At 38.3% G+C, this 19,679-nt stretch overlaps 1 long non-coding RNA gene across 2 annotated transcripts in view; it reads left to right on the forward strand.

The window, feature by feature from the left end:
• The window catches only part of LOC119472084, a 146,853-nt gene extending 128,909 nt beyond the window's left edge, over positions 1 to 17,944 (forward strand). The window contains exons 1-3 of one of the 2 annotated variants that reach the window (XR_005201200.1): positions 11,515 to 11,687; positions 13,956 to 14,060; positions 17,662 to 17,944. This is a non-coding gene — a long non-coding RNA (uncharacterized LOC119472084). Of the gene's footprint in view, positions 1 to 11,514; positions 11,688 to 13,955; positions 14,061 to 17,661 lie in introns of those variants that run through there. The other variant, XR_005201199.1, reaches the window with a different exon arrangement.
• The last annotated feature ends 1,735 nt before the right edge of the window (positions 17,945 to 19,679 follow it).

The following is a 19,679-nucleotide window of genomic DNA, read 5'->3' on the forward strand; positions in this document are numbered from 1 at the left end:
TTTTTTAATAAATATGCTTTAGTTCTTTGTAGATTCTAGTTATTAGTGCTTTTTCAGATGGGTAGACTGCAAAAAGTTTTTCCCATTCTGTTGGTTGTCAGTTCACTCAAATGATTGTTTCTTTTGCTGAGCAGAAACTCTTAAGTTTAATTAGATCCCATTTGTCTATTTTGGATTTTGTTGCCATTGCTTGTGGTGTTTTAGTCATGAAGTCCTTGCCTATGCCTATATCCTGAATGGTATTGCCTAGGCTTTCTTCCAGGGGTTTTTATGGTGTTAGGTCTTATTTTAAATCTTTAATCCATTTGGAGTTAATTTTAGTGTAAGGTGTCGGGAAGGGGTCCAGTTTCAGCTTTCTGCATGTGGCTAGCCAGTTTTCCCAACACCATTTATTAAACAGAGAATCCTCTCCCCATTGCTTGTTTTTGTCAAGTTTGTCAAAGATCAGATTGTTGTAGATGTCTGGCGTTAATTCTGAGGCCTCTGTTCTGTTCTGTTGGTCTGTATCTCTGTTTTGGTACCAGTACCATGCTGTTTTGATTACTGTAGCATTGTAGTATAGTTTGAAGTCAGGTAGTATGTTGCTTCCAGCTTTGTTCTTTTTTCTTAGGATTGTCTTAGCTATGCAGACTCTCTTTTGGTTTCATATGAAGTTTAAATTGATTTTTTTCCAGTTCTGTGAAAGTCAATTGTAGCTTGATGGAGATAGCATTAAATCTATAAGCTACTTTGGCCAGTATGGCCATTTTCATAATATTGATTCTTCCTAACCATGAGCAAGGAATGTTTTTCCATCTGTTTGTGTCCTCTCTTACTTCCTTGAGCAGTGGTTTGTAGTTCTCCTTGAAGAGGTCCTTCACATCCTTTGTTAGTTGTATTCCTAGGTATTTTATTCTCTTTGTAGCAATTGTGAATGGGAGTTTGCTCATTATTTGGCTCTTTGTTTGTCTGTTATTGGTGTATAGGATGCTTGGGATTTCTGTACATTGATTTTGTATCCTGACACTTTGCTGAAGTTGCTTATCAGTTTAAGGAGATTTTGGGCTGAGATAATGGGGTCTTTTAAATATGCAATCATGTCATCTGCAAATAGAGACAATTGGACTTCCTCTTTTCCTAATTGAATACTCTTTATTTCTTTTTCTTGCCTGATTGCTCTGGCTAGAACTTCCAATACTATATTGAATAGCAATGGTGAGAGAGGGCATCCTTTTTTAGTGCCAGTTTTCAAAGGGAATGCTTTCAGTTTTTGAGCATTCAGTATGATATTGGCTGTGGGTTTGTCATAAACAGGTTTTATTATTTTGAGATATGTTCCATCAGTTCCTAGTTTATTGAGAGTTTTTAGTATAAAGGGCTGTTGAATTTTGTTGAAGGCCTTCACTGCATCTATTGAGATAATCATGTGGTTTTTGTCTTTGGCTCTGTTTATGTGGTGGATTACGTGTATAGACTTGCATATGTTCAACCAGCCTTGCATACCCAGGATGAATCCTACTTGATTGTGATGAATAAGCTTTTGATGTGCTGTTGCATTCAGTTTTCCAGTATTTTACTGAAGATTTTTGCATCTATGTTCATCATGGATACTAGCCTGAAGTTTTCCTTTTTGGTTGTGTCTCTGCCAGGTTTGGGTATCAGGGTTATGTTGGTCTCATAAAATGAGTTAGGGAGGATTCCCTCTTTTTGTATTGTTTGGAATAGTTTTGAAAGGAATAGTACCACTTCCTACTTGTACGTCTGGTAGAATTTGGCTGTGAGCCCATCTGGACCTGGACATTTTTTCGTTGGTAGGCTATTAATTGCTGCTTCAACTCCAGCCCTTGTTATTGGTCTATTTAGGGATTCATCATCTTCCTCGTTTAATCTTGGGAGGGTGTAAGTGTCCAGGAATTTATCCATTTCTTCAAGATTTACTGGTTTGGGGCATAGAGTTGTTTGTAGTAATCTCTGATAGTGGATTGTATTTCTGTGGAATCAGTGGTGATATCCCATTATCATTTTTTTTATTGCATCTACTCAATTATTCTCTCTTTTCTTTCTTATTAGTCTGGCTAGCAGTCTTTTTTTGTGGATCTTTTCAAAAAACCAGCTCCTGGATTTATTGATGTTTTGAAGAGTTTTTTGTGTCTGTATCTCCTTCAGTTCTGCTCTGATCTTAGTTTGTCTTCTGCTAGCTTTTGAATTTTTTTGATTATGCTTCTCTAGCTCTTTCAATTGTGATGTTAGGGTGTCAATTTTAGATCTTTTCTCGCTTCTCATGTGGGCATTTAGTGCTATAAATTTTCCCCCAGACACTGCTGGGGGGAAGTTTGTCCCAGAGATTCTGGTACGTTGTGTCTTCGTTCTCATTGGTTTCAAAGCACATCTTTATTTCTGCCTTCATTTCATTGTTTATCCAGTAGTCATTCAGGAGCCTGTTGTTCAGTTTCCATGTAGTTGTGTGGTTTTGAGTGAGTTTCTTAATCCTGAATTCTAATTTAATTGCACTGTGGTCTGAGAGACTGTTATGATTTCCATTCTTTTGCATTTGCTGAGGAGTGATTTACTTCCAATTATGTGGTCAATTTTAGAGTATGTGTGATGTGGTGCTGAGAAGAATGTATATTCTGTGGATTTGGGGTGGAGAATTCTGTAGATGTCTATGAGATCCGCTTGGTCCAGATCTGCATTCAAGTCCTAGATATTCTTGTTAATTTTCTGTCTTGTTGATCTGTCTAATATTGACAGTGGATTGTTAAAATCTCCCACTATTATTGTGTGGGAGTCTAAGTTTCTTTGTAGGTTGTTAAGAACTTGCTTTATGTATCTGGGTGCTCCTGTATTGAGTGCATATATATTTAGGATAGTTAGCTCTTCTTGTTGCATTGATCTTTTTACCATTATGTAATGCCCTTCTTTGTCTCTTTTGATCTTTGTTGGTTTAAAGTCCATTTTATCAGAGGCTAGGATTGCAACCTCTGCTTTTTTTGCTCTCCATTTGCTTGGTAAATCTTCCTCCATCCTTTATTTTGAATCTATGTGTGTGTCTTTACATGTGAGATGGATCCCCTGAATGTGGCATACCTATGGGCCTTGACTTTTTATTTAGTTTGCCAGTCTGTGTCTTTTAATTGCGGCATTTAGGCCATTTATGTTGAACATTAATATTGTTATGTGTGAATTTGAACCTGCTATTTTGTTACTAGGTGGTTGTTTTGCCCATTAGTTGGCACAGTTTCTTCATTGCATCATTGGTCTTTACCATTTGGTATGTTTTTTCAGTGACTGGTGCTGGTTCTTCCTTTCCATGTTTAGCACTTCTTTCAAGAGCTCTTATAAGGCAGGCCTGGTGGTGACAAAATCTCTTAGAAATTGCTTGCCCATGAAGGATTTTGTTTCTCCTTCACTTATGAAGCTTAGTTTGGCTGGATATGAAATTCTGGGTTGAAGTTTCTTTGCTTTACGAATGTTGAATATTGGCCCCCACTCTCTTCTGGCTTGTAAGGTTTCTGCCAAGAGATCCACTGTGAGTCTGATGGGCTTCCCTTTGTGGGTGACTTGACCTTTCTCTCTGGCTGCCCTTAGCATTTTTTTCCTTCATTTCACCCCTGGTGAATCTGACGATTATGTGCTTTGGGGTTGCTCTTCTTGAGGAATATCTTTGTGGTGTTCTCTGTATCTCCTGGATTTGAATGTTGTCCTGCCTTGCTATGTTGGGGAAGTTCTCCTGGATAATATCCTGAAGAGTGTTTTCCAGCTTGGATTCATTCTCCGCATCACATTCAGTTACACCGATTAAGTGTCGATTAGGTTTTTTTCATATAATCCCATATTTCTTGGTGGCTTGTTCATTTCTTTTCACTCTTTTTTCTCTGATCTTGCCTTCTTGTTTTATTTCATTTGTTGATATCCTTTCTTCTGCTTGGTCAATTCAGCTATTGAAACTTGTGTATGCTTTGCAAAGTTCTTGTGCTGTGTTTTTCAGTTCCATCAATTTGTTTATGTTCTTCTCCAAACTGGTAATTCTAGTTAACATTTCATCTAACCTTTTTTCAAGGTTTTTAGTTTCTTTGCATTGGTTTAGAACATGTTCTTTTAGCTCAGAGGAGTTTGTTATTACCCACCTTCTGGAGCCTGCTTCTGTCAATTCATCAAACTCATTCTCCATTCTGTTTTGTTCCCTTGCTGGTGAGGAGTTGTGATCCCTTGGAGGAGGAGAGGCATTTTGGCCTTTGCTGATTTCATTCTTTTTGTGCTGGTTTCTTCCCATCTTCATGGATTTATCTACCTTTGATCTTTGAGGTTGATGATATCGGATGGGGTCTCTGAGTGGACATCCTTTTTGTTGGTGTTGAAGCTATTTCTTTTTGCTCTTTAGTTTTCCTTCTCACAGTCAGGCCTTTCTGCTGTAGGACTGCTGGAGATCCACTTCAGACCTTGCTTGCCTGGGAATCACGTGCAGGGGCTGCCAAACAGCAAGGAATGCTGCCTGATCTTTCCTCTGGTAACTTCATCCCAGAAGAGTATCTGCCAGGTGTCAACCAGAGCTCTCCTGTATGAGACGTCTCTTTGGTTATACAGAGGTCACGTAGCCTCTTGAGAAGGCAATTTGTCCCTTGTCTGCCTGCAGAGGTGCTGCTGGGCTGCCATGGGCTCAGTCCAGCTGCTGTGTAAGCTTCCTCTGGCCTTTGTTTACTCAGGTAAGACTAGAACTGCCTCAGCAATGACAGACACTCTTCCCCACTCTGAGCTTGATTGTCCCGGGTTGAGCTTGAACTGATGTGCTGGTTGCGAAACTCTCAAGCAAGAGGGCTTCAGTTTGCTGGTCTTTGTGGGGGTGGGACCCACCAAGCTGTATCACCCATCTCCCTGCTTTCAGCTCCCCCTGTTTCTGGGCAGTAGGAAGCTCCATCCCTCAGGCACTCTTGGCACTAGTCAAAATGTCCACCCAGATCTATGCCAAAAACCTGTGGTGCTGGCTGGAACTACCACTCAGTTCTGTGCTGGTAACTCTTGGTGCTTTTCAGCCTGGTGGGGATCTCCTGATCTGTGGGTTGCAAAGGCCATGGGAGAGGCACAGTATGTGAACCGGAGTGCCAGAGGGGAAAAGCTCCTGATCTGCCTGCCAATTTCACTTCTGGGTGAGGCAGTGCCCTGCCCTGCCTTGCTTTGCCCTCCTTGAGCTACACCCACTATCCAACCAGTTGCATTGAAATGAACCTGGTACCTTGGTTGGAAATGCAGAGATCACTTGCCTTCTGCATTGCTCTTGGTGGGAGCTGCACTCCGGAGCTGTTCCTATTTAGCCATCTTGGCCCAGCATCCCATTGTGCCTTTTTCATATCATGATGTCTTTTCATTTGGGTAGATACCCCGTAGTGGGATTTCTAGATCAAATGATTAATCTACTACTAGTTCTTTAAGGAAATCTTCATACTGTTTTCCACCGATGTTGTGCTAATTTACATTCCCACCAGCAGTGTATAAACATACCACTTTCACCACATCCAGGTCAACATCTATTGTTTTCTGACTTTTTAATTATGATCATTCTTGTAGGAGTAAAATGATATCTTTTTGTTTAGGAGATGCCCAGTAGCAGGACTGCTGGATTGAATGATAGGTCTACTTTTAGTTTTTAAAGAAATCTCCATCCTGTTTTCCATAGAGGTAGTAATTCTTCTTTTCTGATTTGGATGCCCTTTATTTCTTTCTCTGACCTGATTGCTCTTGCCAGGACTTCCAGTCCTATGTTGAATAAGATTGCCTAACACCTTGCACCTTCTCTGTAGGCTCAGGAGGGATGAGTGCCAGGGATAAGGTAAAATTTTGGTCATATATATGACTGATTTTTTACAAAGATGAAATTAAAATTATTTGTTTAGGGCCATGTAACATCCCCCAAATGGTGTTGGTCAAGGAGTACAAACTTTCACTTATAAGATGAGTAAGTTCTGGGAATTTAATATGTAGCATGATGACAATAGTTAATAATACTGTACAGATGTTCCTTTATGGGATCACATCTCAACAGATTCAACGTAAGTTGAAAATATTGTAACTTAGGAGTGTCCAATCCTTTGGCTTCCCTGGGCCACACTGGAAGGATTGTTTTGGGCCACACATAAAATATGCTAGCACTAATGATAGCTGATGAGCTAAAAAAAAATCACCAAAAAAATCTCATGTTTCAAGAAAGTTTACAAATCTGTGTTGGGCCTCTTTCAAAGCCATACTGTGTCACATGTAGCCCATGGGCCATGGGTTTGACAAGCTTGTTGTAACTTTAAAATGCATTTAATACACCCAGGCTACAGAATATCATAGCTTAGCCTAGCCTACTCTACATATGCTCAGAACACTTATATTAGCTACTTGGGCAAAATCACCTAATACAAAACCTACTTAATAATAAAGTGCTCTATATCTCATGTAATTTATTGAATACTGTACTGAAAGTGAAAAACAGAATGGTTATACGGGTACTTAAAATGCAGTTTCTACTGACTTTGATTTTTACACCATCTTAAAATTGAAAAATTGTAAATAGGGAACTGTCTGTATTGTATCCTTGCAATCTGTTAAAAGAGAGGCCTTAAATGTTCTCATCACACAGCAAAGACTATGTGAAGTGATGGAGGTGCTGACTAACTTGATATCACTTCGCAATATTTACATATATCAAAGCATTGTAACTCGATTGGAGATTCACTCCCTCGATGCTTGCCAAGTCAAGTTAACAAGAGTGAGGTCTGATATAAAGAAAGTGACTTTTTAATTCAAACTTAGCTTATGGAAAGAAGTCCAGGCTCCTGCCTTTAAAGCCATGGTTTCACTTTTGGGGCAGAAAGTCAGAGCTTTTAAAAAGGAACTTGGCATGAATGGCATGCAGGGAAGGAGAGGTTGGGAGTCTAGGTGACTTGCTTGGTTGCCTTATCCACCCAGTGGTTGAGCTGGTGCCATCATGGGCAGAGCTAGATTGGACGGTGGCTGTGGTCTTGAGATACTCTCCAGATGGGAGAGAGTGTCCTGTGGGCATATTTAAGTTGTAAATTGACTCTCGTCTCTAGAGGTTATCTTCTGGTGGGAGAGATTGCCAGCTCTGGGGCTTCTAGATACGCACCGTTAGATGAGCTTGTCCTGTAGGGGGTGTCTGATGAAGGGAAGGTAGAGGTTTAATTGCATTTCTAAAGAGTGAGGTAGGAAGTGGGGAACAGGGGCAGAGGAGGAAAGAGAAAAGAAGAAATAATAATTGAAAACATAACTCCTTTTCGTTCTCTTAGAGAAATGGCAGTACTGGGTTACAGCATCCTGTTGTACAGCAAGCTTGTCCAACCCACCACCTGTGGGCTACGTGCAGACCTGGGAGGCTTCGAATGTGGCTCAACACACATTTGTAAACTTTCTTAAAACATATGAGATTTTTCTTTTGCAATTTTTTAAAGCTCATCAGCTGTCGTTAGTGTTAGTATATTCTATGTGTGGTCCAAGACAATTCTTCCTGTGTGGTCCAGGGAAGCCAAAAGATTGGACACCCTTGCTGTACCTTAAATGTAGAGTTTTGTTTTTCAATTTTCCCTCAGTTAAGCTGGGAAAAAATGGCCATACCCAAAAATGACACATAAAATAGCTGTGTCAAATTTCTATTTTAATCTTGAATATCTTTGTTTTATAATAAATAAACTTCTGCCACATGATTTTTTTTAATAGTTTCAGAGTGTTCCATTTTATGGATATTCCAGAACTCAATAAGTTCCTATTTGTTTATTTGGACACTGTGGAGAGTCTAATTGTTGCGAGATCTTCGGGCACATTCTTAAATTTCAAAGCTGGAATTACTGAGTCTAGTGGGGCTTAAGACATATTGTTATATGCCCCTCAAGAAGGTTTTGACTCATTTAAAATGAAGTCAAACATCTCCATGTGTTTAACATTCAAATATTTTGTATGTGTGTTTGTTCTCTTAGCTGTTTTTTTTAGTTTTCACTGAGTTAGAACAATCCCTTGGTTTACTATAAAAACAAACCAAAAAATTCATTATGAGCTAAATGGATTTTGAGAAATATATACTGAGTTTTCTCTTTACAGAGGTTTTTGTTTTGTTGTGTTTTTGTGTAGAGCATAGGGTCAACTGGACTAATTTATACTTTTCCAGTAGCTTTATCTTATTCAGGATAATATGAGCCAGTTTTCTTAACCCTAATAGGGCATATTTCGGTTTTTTTCTTAACTCATTCTTTTTCTAGTATATTGCTAAGTTTTCCAGTTTTTTTCTTGACTTAAAAATGACATTGTCTAACATTGTAATTGTAAAATGCTGGAAAATATTTTTGTCATTCTTGCTGCAGGCAGTTAACAACTCAAGGTGACCCCTAGGTTAGCTGGAAACACATCTTGATTGGTTTCTGTGAGTGAATAAGCAGAGAATACACTGAGTGCCTGACAAAGTGACATGCTGAACAATGAAACTATCAGAACTTGCTAGGGTTCCATACCCTGCACTAGAAATTTCTCTCAGAAGAGGGCTTTTTTTTTCCCTGTGAGAAATAAACTAGGAGAAAGGAGAAGATGAATTTTTGTAATTTAGTTTCATAATTTTAAGAACCAAATCTCAGCTTTATGTCTCTAGATTGGGAAACGGAGATATCACTGTCATTTTACGTTCTTTCTCATTTGATCTTTTGCTCTCATATGCTCTTTTGGAACTCGCTCATCTGTCGCAAGCAAGGTTTTGTTGCTACATTTCTGAACTTCAAAATTAGAAAAATCATATCCTGAAGCTTCTAATACAGTTGTGCAGACTTTATATTCTGCTTATACGTACGATTTTACATAAGTCTTTATGCATTTTATTCAGAAAACAAGATAAAATTAAAAGAGAAAAATATCCCACATATACATAATACCTCTCAAAGGACTATTCTTTTGTGGGATAAGGTAGGTGGGAGAATGGGAGAGTAGGAGACCCATTAGGATTCAAAAATTGTAAGTAACTGTTATTTTTAATTGGGGCCACTTGGACACCAAGATATTATTGCCTTTCTAAGAGATGCTTGCTCTGTAGATCTGATTTCCTTAAATAACTCATTCCTATATCCAAGTTTCTACTGACAAATGCACTAATGTCCTAAAGGGCATGAAGGATATTAAAAATACATATATATATAACAGTGATACAGTAAATATGAATAGTGATACAGTAAAACACTATTCTTCAAAAATGTGTGTGAACAGTGATACAGTAAATCACTGTTCTTTTACAAACTGGGTCCCTCTTCTACTTTTTATCTGCATAATAATTTATTTTATAACTTCTATATAGAATATTGGCATATAATAGAGGTTGATAGCCTGATTTTTAATTTAAACACTTATCAGTCAAATAGTAAGTACTTGTGCAGGGTAGAGAAGAGTTAGTATTTTCTATTATCTACATATCTCTAAAAGACAAGAAAATTTCTGTGCATTTACAGACTACAAATATAAAAGTTAAAGCAAATGCCTTCTAGCTGGCATAATCTTAGGAAAAGGCAGACTGAAGTATTATAAATTGGTAGCAGAGACATGCAAAGTAAAGACATGATCATCTAGATAATATAAATCAATTTTCTATTCTTTTGCTAAAGCCTAGACCCCACACGGCAGCCTGATGTAATTCCATCACCGTGCTTAATTACTTGGCACTTGCACAGCCTTTTTATTTTTGTGTTACTGTAATTCCTGGTAATTCATTCAGAAGAAATAAATTAGACAGCTTGCCACTCAAACTAACCACCATGGTGCATTGCTGCCCCACTCCCAAAAGATGAGTTGACAGCTACTGGACATTAGCCATTTTTTGATAACGAGAGTATCTCTTTGCACATAATTATGATAAAAGTTATACACATTGCAAATGTAATTATCTAAGTCCTCTTAGAATTTGAAAGTCGAATTAAAGAAAGTTTAAGATACTATAAATCTTAAGGAATTAGTTTAAAAGTGTAACCCAGTCAGAGTTTGAGATTACATTGAAAAGTGGATATATTGAAAAGGATTGCAGACACATTTCTCTCAGCCAGAGTTTAGTTGCTCACAAAACTGAATTTCAATAAAATAGATGAAAAGTGGTAGGCAGAGAGGCTCAGAACTATGACTGCTGAAGAAAGAGAGCTAATTCCATATCCTTTTTCTAGATGCGCTGGAATACGCTTGTGTCAGTGACAGATGGCCGCCTTGTGCTACGTCAAGTCCAAGGTAGTGGTAAGACATTACTAGGAAGCAGTTACCAGAGACAAGACAGGATAGGGTTTTTACTGCATCTTCTGTTGGTGGCTTCTGCACTTATGCATAAAATTTTCTCTGACCTGTTTACTTTTATAGCCTCTGCTTGCTTTGTTTCCTTTAATATAATGCATGTTTAGGCTATGCTTTTTTTTTCCTTTTTAAAAAATTTTTATTTTTTATTGTGTTTTAGGTTTTGGGGTACATGTGAAGAACATTCAGGATTGTTGCATAGGTACATACATGGCAATGTGGTTAGCTGCCTATGCTTTTTCTTTAAATATATGAGCAAATCTATTGGTGTAATGTACTCATTACCCTAAAACCTATATTGTAATGGACCTGAGGATCATAAGGTGGAAGACCAGAAGAAAAAGAAAATGCATACAATGCATACATTTTTATCTTAAAATAATTCACTTTTTGTTGTTGTTGTTGTTGTTGAATGAAGTCTCACTCTGTCTCCCAGGCTGGAGTGCAGTGGTGCCATCTGAGCTCATTGCAATCTCCACCTCCCAGGTTCAAGTGATTCTCCTGCCTCAGCCTCTCGAGTAGCTGGGATTACAGGTGAGTGCCACCACACCTGGCTTTTTTTTTTTTTTTTTTTTTTTTTTTTTTTTTTTTTTTTTTTTTTTTTTTTTTTTTTTTTTTTTGTATTTTTAGTAAAGACAGGGTTTTACTATGTTGGCCAGGCTGGTGTTGAACTCCTGACCTCAGATGATCGACCCATCTAGGCCTCCCAAAGTGCTGGGATTACAGATGTGAGCCAGAGCCACCACGCTGGCCATAAAACAATTCACTTTTAAGATTATGTTCTTGAAAGATATGCTTTTGACATAGCTGAATCTATTTCCTTCAGGCAGATACAATAGGCCTTCTTGGGTAAAAAAGGTGTAGTAGTCTGTGAGACTCACCAGAAGGAGAAAAGAAATTATTCATTAATGTGGCTGAGGCCAGGGTAGTAAGCAGATTCATTTTAAATTCTAGCAGAAGAGGAATACCTGAGAAATGCTTATGAAGTTACATCATCTATTTTTCCAAGCAATATTCTTCATGTCATTCCATCTTGCAAAAACCTTATGAAATAGAATAGCCATATGAATGAGCAATGAATAGACTTTGTATTAGATAGGTAATCTTGCTACTAGTAGATTAATTTACTTGTATTACTGATGTTTTAAGATGGGATTTTTGTAGATATTTATATACTAACAAAAAACTATTTTTTCTTTACCCTTTTTCCCAATTTGTTTTTTAGCCTCAAAAACATTTTAATCCCTGAGAGAAATACATGGGCTATTTTCAGCATAGAACACAAACTTTGCCTTCTTTTCTCAAGTCCAGTGATTCAAGTTTGACACACCACACCATGGTGAATGTGCCTTGTCTTTACACGTCTTCCCAGTAGCACTAGAAAATACATCCAAAGGCATGTGGGCAAGGTAAGCCTTGTAGCAACCCTTTGATAACTTTGAAAAACGCTCATCAATCAGGAGGAAAGAGGACAAAGGAGAAGTGTTTTCCCCTCGCATGTAGTGTTTTTTTAAAGATATTTCTTGTTTTTCTCTAAATCAAACTCAGACTTACTTTGTTTACAATGAAATACATTGCACAGTGCCATAGGCATAATCAGACTCAGATCTCAACAATGTATATGATTCCATACCCAGTATAAATAAGGATTTAGTATGAACTCTATCTCTGAGTGAAAATAAATAGCTCTGAAAAGTCAATTATTCTCATTTCCTTTTACACTTTGCCTTCTTTTCTTTTTTCTTTTTTTTTTGAGGTGGAGTCTTGCCCTGTACCCCAGGATGGAGTGCAGTGGTGCAATCTCAGCTCACTGCAACCTCTGCCTCCCAGGTTCAAGAGATTCTGTTGCTTCAGGCTCCTGAGTAGCTGGGACTACAGGTGTGCATCACCATGCTCGGCTAATTTTCTGTACTTTTTTTTTTTGGTAGAGATGGGGTTTCACCATATTGGCCAGGCTGGTCTCAAACTCCTGACTTTGTGATGCAACCATCTCAGCCTCCCAAAGTGCTGGGATTACAGGCGTGAGCCACCACGCCCTGCCTACACTTGGACTTCTAATAGCTGTTTTATGTTATTCCTTTCAGAGCTCTAATACCAAGTTTGAATAGTCTATTATATCCTAGCTCTAAGTCTTTACTGAAATTTCATGAAAGAAGAGGCCTTTGTCAGCAATTCATAATTCTAAGTTACCAGGCTTTCTTAATTTCAGGTTGCCCCTCCTGGACATGTTGTAGACTCACTCATGGGCTTTTGAGTTAGAAAAATTATTGTTTGAAACTCTTCTCAGCTCTTGGCCTTTGACTTGGTCAGGTTACTTTTAAAGCCACATGATATTTTATTTGTCATCTTGAGAATGGAGAAAATGAAAGTACCAGCCTCACAGAGTTATGATATTTGAATGCTATATCCTAAGTGGTGAACCTAGCTTAGGGTCTGTTACCTGGGATAATGCGCAGTGGAAAGCCACGATTTTTTTGTGATGTTTTTGTTTATATACTGATAGCATATAAAGGAGTTTTTCAAGTCCCATCACAGCCTTCAAAGCTCCTCTTCCTTGAGTCTGAGCAATCAGTGAGAAAAATCTGACTGCCAATGAGCTTAGGACTGAGATGTGCCTAGGAGGTGTGGTCGTTGTTAGGTTTGATAATTATCGAAGAGAGTGATTGACTTCTTAGCACCCTGACTTGCAGCTCTAATGCCCTAAAAGACTAACCATTACCAATAGACGCTGCCCTCTAGTGTGCTTGTCTAATTATGTAACAACTATGATTAACACTTTAAATTTTGTAATTTCTACCTAAGAATGTATATTACCTGGTACAGAGCCTGGCAGAGAGGAAGTGCGCCTTCAATATATGATCATGGTTTATTGTGTCAATCTAGAGCTTTCCTTGGTACTGGGTTAGAACTCTGGGAGCATACCTGATGGACTTAGCAAATCTGCAAATAGCTGGATATCCTTTGAGGTGATCTGGGACAGTTTGTCATTCTTCGTTTCTTCTAACATTTATTAGGTTTATGTGTAAACTTTAGAGTTGGGACTCATAACTTCACTTAATCCTTACACTGGTCCTTTGAGAAACATGTTATTCCTATTCTGCAGATAAGAGATTTGAGACTTAAGCGATAAAGTGACTTACTAATAGCAATATTACTAATAGCAGCTAAGTTAACTATACTGTGGGAACCTGTGTCATACCTTAGCTGCTATCTGGATAGGAGCATGCCTTGCCTAGCATGGATTTGGGGTACTAAACTCTGTATATTCAGTTGTCCCCAAGATCCTTCTTTGAGAGCATATTATTTAGAGTTATTCTTATTTTTAGGCTTGGGCCTTGTTGTGGACTAAGGGTCTGTGGTCCTTCCAAAATGTATATTTTGAAGCCCTAACCCATGATGTGGTTGTATTTGGAGATGCAGCCTCTAAGGGGGTAATTGAAGTTAAATGAGGTGATAAGGGTAGAGCCTTGATCCAACAGGATAATGTTGTTATAAGAAGGGACACCAAGAGAGATCACTCCCTCTCTTTCTACCATGCAAGGACACAGCGAAAAGACGGCTATCTACAAGCCAGGAGGAGAGTCCTCACCAGATCCAAACCCTGCTGGACCTTGATCTTGGACTTCCTAGCCTCTAAAACTGTGAAAACATAAATTTTTGTTGTTTAACCTGCACAGATCTGTGGTATTTGTTTATTATGGCAGCTCAGGCAGACTAAGACAGGCCATCATAAGACGTGAATGTTTTGGACCTTCTCTTGTGCCCTAATAAACAGAAATCAGGTATGAAAAAGGAGTAAACATATATTTTCCTTTATTTTTATTTGTAATGTGTAAACTTTAGGTTTTTATTTATTTATTTGATGTGGACAATCACATTGTGTGTCTATAATATAATTATATTGTTAATAAAAACTTACTTTAAAATTATTAAATATTCCAGTTGATTTCTAGATGTTCAAATGACAAGATAGCATTTCTATATCATCAGTACATAAAATACTTCAGAAAAAATAAATTTATAAAATAATATGTATTATATTGAGAGAAAGAGAGAGTGAGTATTGGAAGAATATATATAAATACAATGTGATAATGGGATATATTTGTGAGAATGCTATATGTAATTTTCTTTTTATTTATATGAATTTTTAATATTTTTACCTTTGAAATATGTAAAAGAATAAAAGTCATTGACAAAATCAAAAGTAACTTTATTATCATAGGTAGTAGGTATATATCTTTAACAGAACAGCAGAGAGTTGATGAATATTCAGAGGTATTATGTAAGAAGTAATAGATAAGAAGTGTCCTTTATCCAGAAGATCTATGGTATTCATTCTCAATTGCAAATATATATGCAAAAAACCTACAAATGAAACCAAGACAACTCATAATTCTCATGAATGTTGCATATGTAAAAATATTATTTGGAATAAATGTAAATAAGCTATATACAGGATGTCTTTCAGTTGGGTTGCTGAGGTGCTCACATTTTGCTTTTCCGATAGGTATTGTAGAACAGCTTTAGTTTTGTGGAGTCACTCTCCAGGGAATTATTAGGGTGATGTGCTGAGCGACAGAACAGTGAATTTGAAGTCAGTAGACCTGGATGGAACTCACTTACCAGCTGTGTCATTGAAAAGGTCATGTAAGATCTCAGAGCTTTAGTTTCCTCATTAGTAAAACTAGCATAACAATTCTATGTCCTTTACATGGTTTCATCAGCATCAAACTAAATGAAATAATATGTGTAGAGCTTTGTGACCTAGAGCACTCTATGCTAATGCTAGCTATCATTATTTTGAAGATGACTATTATAATCAAAGTTATATAAATTAAAGAAATGTGACAGAAGTTGTTCCCCTGAAAATGTTAATTCTTGCTGCTATAGTCCTAATTATGCTAGGGCAAATCCCTTTGAATATTCTTAATTTTTTGTCTGATCTTAATTAATGGATACCAAGGTAGGTACTTTGGATTTCTGGCAGACAGTAACACCTGGGGTTCAGAAGCAGTAGTCTAAACAGGCTATAAGTTTGCAAGTTCCAACTTTCATTTTTTTGATATTTATCATGAAAATCTATATAGTGCTTTCAGTGTTCCAAGTCCTCTGGTTACAGTAGCAAGTAAAAAAAAAATTCCTACCCTACTGGAACTTACAATCTGACAGGAGGAGCGAGAGGGCAATAAATGCAGTAGAAAATGAATATATAATATGTCAGTAATGAATATGTGATGTGTGAATTGTGATAGAGCAATAAATGTAGTAAGCGCTATGGAGAAAAAATAAAGCAGAATAAAGGAAGGGTCTGTAGGTCAGATGTGCAGGCAGCAAAGACTGAGATGGAGATTGAAGTTCAGGAAGTTTATTTAAAGTGTTTTGAAGAAGGAAGCAGGGCTGGGTAGAGAGAGAAGTTGGGGTCTGAAGCAGGCACAGGTGGGCCTCTGCCAACTCCACGGAGAACTGGAACGCAGGGATGGGCCTTCCGATTGCCTTGACTTGGGGAATGGAGGCCAGGCCTTTATATTGAGGCAGTGACCAGAAATGGGATGCAAGTTGTTTCCTGGAAAGGGGACTGTGACTTTGGTGACATGACTTTCCTCTGTTGAGGGCAAATTCCTAGAAAGGGCTGATGGTAGTGAGCCTCCAGCCAGTAGCATGTGTTCATTACAGGTGTGTGTGTGTGTGTGTGTGTGTGTGTGTGTGTGTAGGGAAGGCAGGAGATGAGATTGCTTTTTTTTAAAGGATAATCATGGGAGCTTCTCTGAAAACATTTTGGGAGTAAATGTGAAGGATATGAGGGAGGAACCTCATGAAATCTGGGGGGTAGCAAGTATCTGGGGGATATATTTCTGAGGAAGATAATTTTGATCTTCTTCTTTGGATTTTTCATATGGATTGTCGATATGAGTAATGTCTATGCTCATCTCTTGCTTTTCTGGTGGTGCTTATCATGGTAGTAGTAATAATAGTAATAACAACAATAATGTCATTTTTACCATGTAATTGCAAGCTTCACTTTTAGAAACTGATGTAAATATCTTTCATAAAATCTTACTAGAGTATTCATTAGCTAATTAGTTAATTTACTTATTCATTCAGTGACACAGTGAGCATTTATAAATTCCCACTGTGTGTCAGTTACCATGCGAGGCCCAATGGACACCACAGTGAGAAGGACGAGTCAGTCCCTGAGTTCAAAACTGTTAAGGTGGAGAGACTGACAAATAAAATAGGCAATTAAAAATACAGTGCAAACAGTGGTCCAGTGTAGATAAACCAGGGAAGGAAGGAGCAGAAGGGAAACACTAAGCCATGCAACGAAAAACCAGGTGTATGAATATATAGGGAATGACAGATTAATAAAGCGAAGTGAAAATAAAGCTTTCTTTGAATTGGGGTGGAATGTGTGGAACAGAGGTGGGTAAAATAGGTGAGATAATTGGCTCTGGAAATGAAACCAAGTTTTGTTGAGTAACCTCTTACATTGTCAGACGGGGTTAAATCCGTAAGGGTCTATAAACATTGGCCTGCTATGTAGAAAACACGTTTCAATGGCAACTCAGTTGTGGGAGAGGTTTTCATTGCTAACTATGAAGCATAAAGAAATTTAAGTAAAGCCTGCCTCAAGGAGTGTGCTGGTATCTCTGATCAGAGCTGGCTGCAAGCTTGAGTAGTGACAATGGGGAAATCTCCAAAAGTGCCAACTCCTACCACCCAACACCCAGGAGAAAATAACTTCTTACTCCCTCCTCACAGGTCCTGAGCGAATTAGCCTCTTCGGTTCTTGCAATCCATTTCTCTCCCATCTGCCCCGTTCATGATGCAAAAATGTCACAGGACTGTCTACTTAAAGATGACCTCTCTAAAGCAGATTTGACTCTATATATTCTTTAAAGGCAATTCTGGTTTTTTTTTTTCTTTTTTTGCAACACTGCTCCAAGAACACTTGGATATAAACAGTAATATCAGTGTGGTCAGGGAAGTGGAAATTCCACTGTTTTTCTTGTTTCATTTAACATTCTTTGACTTGGGAGTGATAGCAAAAATACAAAAATATTATAGAACATTTTCAAAGTCAACTTGCTTTGTAAGTCCCCCTAAAATTGTTTGTTCTTCATGTTCATAGCGGTTTTAAAGTGTTAGTCTGTAAAATATTGTATCTACATGTACAATGTATTTTTTTGATAGTCACTCCTAGAACAGGCAAAAAATCAGTCAGGAAAATTAAGTAAGACTGATTTGTGGTTTATTCATATTCTTATGTATACCTGAGATTCTCACATTTGTCACTAATAACAGTAATGAAATAAAAACAAGTGAGTTAGTATTTTATCATCTAAATTTCCACCTTTTTCCTGAACCATCTTATATTTCTAGAAAATAGTTACAAGGCAGTCTGAGACCTCAGGGCTTATTGTTGCAAGTGAAAAGCAGGCTGAAAGAAAAGTTAAGTCATTGAAAATGGTATCTACATTTACTTTCCCTTTTATTTGTATTCTTTGCTCTTGGCTTTAAGTTCTTTTGATTCCAGAAGGAAGAAAACTTTGTGAGTGTGCTGCAAAGCCTCACTTTGCTGTCATGATTGGAAGGTTTGACGGTATCCAGAATTACTCATGAAAGATGGAAGAGCTGCAGCATTACAGTGAAAGCCATCTTGCAACAGCCTGAGTTCCTTTATCTTTTACCTAAGTTAGGAACAAAAAATATTCATGTATGTTCCCCCAAAGGACAAAAAAGGATCCAATGAAAGAACTAGAAAGCTCAGAGCATTTTATTGCTAAATGACACCTAAAATCACTCTCTCCTGTACCCCTTATATTATAGAAGAGAAAATTAAAACCCAGAATAAGATCAAGAGGTTTTCATTGGTCATTATGATATTAAAGAAGTTTTGAAGTATATGGGTAGCTTTCTCACATCCATATGCTGATCAGACCTCAGCCAAAGACTTCAGGAGAGTCCTCTGCAAATTTCTAGAACTTTTTGTGCAAGTTTTTCCTCTTGGGTTCTCTGCCTTGCAAACTCAAACCACCCAGGCTTTCCTTAGACTCGGCTCTGCCTCCTCATCTCAGAGAGACCCCACATTGGGGCCTGGGAACCCTCCAGGCTGTGAGCTGGACAATGGAGCTCACCTCCATTTTGGTTGTTTCTTCTCTCTTGGCAATCACTCTACTGATGTCCAGTGTTTGCATTTCATTTTTTCATACTTTGTGTTGTTTGTTTGATGTCATTTCCTGCAGGAGGGTAAATCTGGCTCCTGCTGTTCCATCTGCCCTTCAGCTCTGCTTCTCATAAAGGCAGCTCACTTCACTTCATTTTCAATTTTAATGACTTCTGTTCTATACTATGACTTTTGTCTACTTTTTGTTCTTGTTGTTGTTTTTGTTATTCTCTTGTTCTTTTTCCAACTTCTTGAGTTTATAGTAAGTAAATTAGCTTTTAGTTTTTCTAAGTCAATTACTGAATGTTTTGAAGTTTTCACTTTGTGTTACTTTATATATTTGAGGCTCATTGTTAAACTCATCCAAGTTCTGAACTGTTATTCTAACTGCAAAGGGATCCCGATCCAGACCCCAAAAGAGGATTCTTGGATCTTGCACAAGAAAGAATTCAGGGTGAGGAGTCCATAAAGCAAAGTGAAAGCAAGTTTATTAAGAAAGTAAAGGAATAAAGAATGGCTACTCCATAGGCAGAGAAGCCACAAGGGCTACTCGTTGCCCATTTTTATGATTATTTCTTGATTATATTGATATGAACAGTAGGGAAGGAAATAATGGATAGAAGAGGTTCCCCAGCCTTTTGGCCCACCACGTCCCCCCTGCCATCCTATACCCATGTAAACCCTAAGCCTCAGGCTCCATAAGCAGAAGATCAGAGGATCAGAAGAGAGGTGCAGCATAGAAGGAAAGAAGAGAAGGCACATCTAAACATCAAGAGGAGTTCAGCTGGGGAAGGTTGGAGAGAAGATAGGCCATGGGACAGCCAAACTCTAGGGGAAGATCATCTTCCCACTCCATCCCCTTTCCAGCTCTCATCCATCCCACTGAGAGCTACCTCTACTCAATAAAACCCCAGCATTAACCAACCTTCAAGTCCATGTGTGACCTAATTTTTCCTGGATACCGGACTAGGACCAAACACCAACATGTCACTGAGCTGGTTAACACTTAAGCCATCTGCGGACAGCAGAGCTAAGAGGCACTGTAACGTGCTCGTTGGGAATTTGGGAGTTGTAGGAATCCACCCTTAGATGCTACCATGGGGCTGGTGCCCAAAAGCACTTTCCCCGGCTCCTGCACCTGTCCATCTGCATGCTCTCCCTCCCATAAGGGGTTTGAGCACACAGTGGGCAAAGAGACAAGCCACAACCCTGTTGGGCATCCTGTGAGGGGTGG

This window comes from Cebus imitator, unplaced genomic scaffold (assembly GCF_001604975.1).
Source record: "Cebus imitator isolate Cc_AM_T3 unplaced genomic scaffold, Cebus_imitator-1.0 Scaffold4, whole genome shotgun sequence".
Lineage (NCBI taxonomy): Eukaryota > Metazoa > Chordata > Mammalia > Primates > Cebidae > Cebus > Cebus imitator.